The sequence below is a fragment of the Octopus bimaculoides genome, chromosome 3 (genome assembly GCF_046866305.1).
Source record: "Octopus bimaculoides isolate indiv1 chromosome 3, ASM4686630v1, whole genome shotgun sequence".
Lineage (NCBI taxonomy): Eukaryota > Metazoa > Mollusca > Cephalopoda > Octopoda > Octopodidae > Octopus > Octopus bimaculoides.
Window position 1 is genome coordinate 127,271,013 of NC_142930.1, and position 2,500 is coordinate 127,273,512.

General features: G+C 40.4%; 1 protein-coding gene across 2 annotated transcripts in view; it reads right to left on the bottom strand.

Moving 5' to 3' along the window:
* Window positions 1-2,500, bottom strand: part of LOC106868024 (uncharacterized) — a 325,886-nt gene that overhangs the window by 215,260 nt on the left and 108,126 nt on the right. The window lies entirely within an intron of this gene.

Sequence of the window (2,500 nt, forward strand, 5' to 3'; positions counted from 1 at the left end):
TATATATATTATATATTTATATATCTATATATATATATATATATATATATAAAAAATATATATATATATACAACAGGCTTCTTACAGTTTCTGTCTGTATATATGTATATATATATATATATATATATATATATTGTATGTATTAAATACATATTGTTTGTTACAAGCCGGGTTTTTTTACGTTTTAATCTTAAATTCAACTTCATATTCGAAAAAGAAAAAGAGAACGAAGAGAAAGGAAAGACGGACAAATAACTCCACGTGTGTTTACGAGTCGGAGCCATTATCGAAAGGGCTTGGCTCAGTTAACCTTCCTGATATCAACTCAATTAGGTTCAATACGTGTAATAGCCTGTCTTTCTTTCACCCTGGAATATATTTTTTATGTTTTTGTATGAAGATGTGGAAGGGAAGACACGTGTTTCCTGGCCAGGATGTTTCCCTCATGAGCGCAACATCGCGGTTTCCATTATAGGACAGAACCACGTTATGGCCTTATGCAAAACTCTCTTTTCAACTTTGCTCTGCGATCCCTTTGACATCTGATTTGTGTGGCACACCGTCCACCTGTGTGCTCAATATCGATTCAATGGAGGAAGTGAGCTGATGTAGAGCTCAACCATTTGATCACTTTAGGCGAAGCACCTTGTGGAGGTTGCTTCGCAAGAAATTGCAGAACCCTCATCTGTCGTCTTTGAGGTCCTACGTTATCGTTTACCTTCTGCTTGTTGCAGGGATTAGACCGCGGCCATGCTAGGGCTCCGCATCGAAGAATGTTAACCGAACGAACCGATCCAAGTATCTGTGTTTTTGCTTTTTTAAAAAAAGCCCGGTATTTATTCTATCGGTCTTTTTTGCCGAACCATTAAGTTATGAGGGCATAAACAAACTAACACCGGTTGTAAAGCAGTTGTGGAACACACCCACCTACACACACACCCACCTACACACACACACTCCTTGTTATCTTTACCTTCTGCTTGTTGCAGGGATTAGACCGCGGCCATGCTGGAGCACCGCCTCGAAGAATGTTAACCGAACGAACCGTTCCAAGTATCTGTGTTTTTGCTTTTTTAAAAAAAGCCTGGTATTTATTCTATCGGTCTCTTTTGCCGAACCATTAAGTTATGAGGCCATAAACAAACCAACACCGGTTGTAAAGCAGTTGTGGAACACACCGACCTACACACACACACGCACACACTCCTTGTTGATTCGTGTGTATTTCGGAAGCAGAGGATTAATTTATCAGGATATAGATTAACTAAGAAAAAAAGTATGACATATCGAAATTGGGTGGGGGATCCGACGTAGATTTGAAGATATATAAAACCAATGAAGACCCGTTATTCAGAGAGAGAGAGAGAGAGAGAGAGAGAGAGAGAGAGAGAGAAAGAGGGAGGCACCACCCATGCGCTGGATTAACTTAAGGACTTCTTTTTCATATTTATCTTCGCTTCCCGGTAGATAAGATGGAAGTTGGGCGCTCGGCACAAGTACTTATGGAAATTAGAAAATAAAATGGAGCGAAATGAAATGAAATAAAATAAGATGAGATGAAATTAACTTGAAACCTGCGACACTATTACAGAGAAGTACAGCACTCTTGAGACACACACAGAGAAGTGACTGATAAACAGATAGCGGAGACGTCTGGGTAGATAGGAGAAACAGATAGACAAATACAGCGGTATGTAGACAAATAAATATGTTATATCTCTGTCTGTCTCTCTTCAAGTGTGTGTGTGTAGACGGAAGAAAAAGGTATTTCGACCCTGGCGATGCATTCCGTGTATGTACCAATTCCCCCGAGAGGACGATATGCCATATATCTGTACTTCCATACAGATAGGGTGCAAACGTGGTTTTGTGGTAAGAAGCTTGCTTCCCAACCACGTGGTTTTGAGTTCAGTCCCACAGCGTGGCAGGCACCTGGCGAGTGCATTTGGTAGACGAACATTGAAAGAAGCCCGTCGCATATACATACGTATATATATATATGTATGGATATAGTCCCACTTGTGAGTGGATGTGGTAGACGGAAACTGAAAGAAGCCTGTCGTACATATATGTATATGTTTATGTGTCTGTTTGTCCCCCCACAATCGCTTGACAACCGATGTTGGTGTCTTTACATCCTAGTAAAAAAGGCCGATAAAATAAATACTAAGCTTACAAAGAATAAGTCCTGGGGTCGAGTAAAAGAATATATATTTAGATATAGATACGTGTGTGTGTGCGTGTCTTTGTTTCTGTCCCCCGCCACCGGTGTTGGTGTTTTTACGTCCCTGTAACTTAGTGGTTCGGCTAAAGAATAAGTATTGGTCTCGATTCATTCGACTGATCGCAGTCTAATGGGGTAAAAGAAAAAACAGTCTTAGATCGAGTCACTTGCCCGGCATTAGGAAATGTAGCATTACTATATCTGAAATCAAACAGAAGTGATAGTCATGGACAAGTAATCATGGATCTTAAACCTGCTCGATGAGGAGCCCCTCGG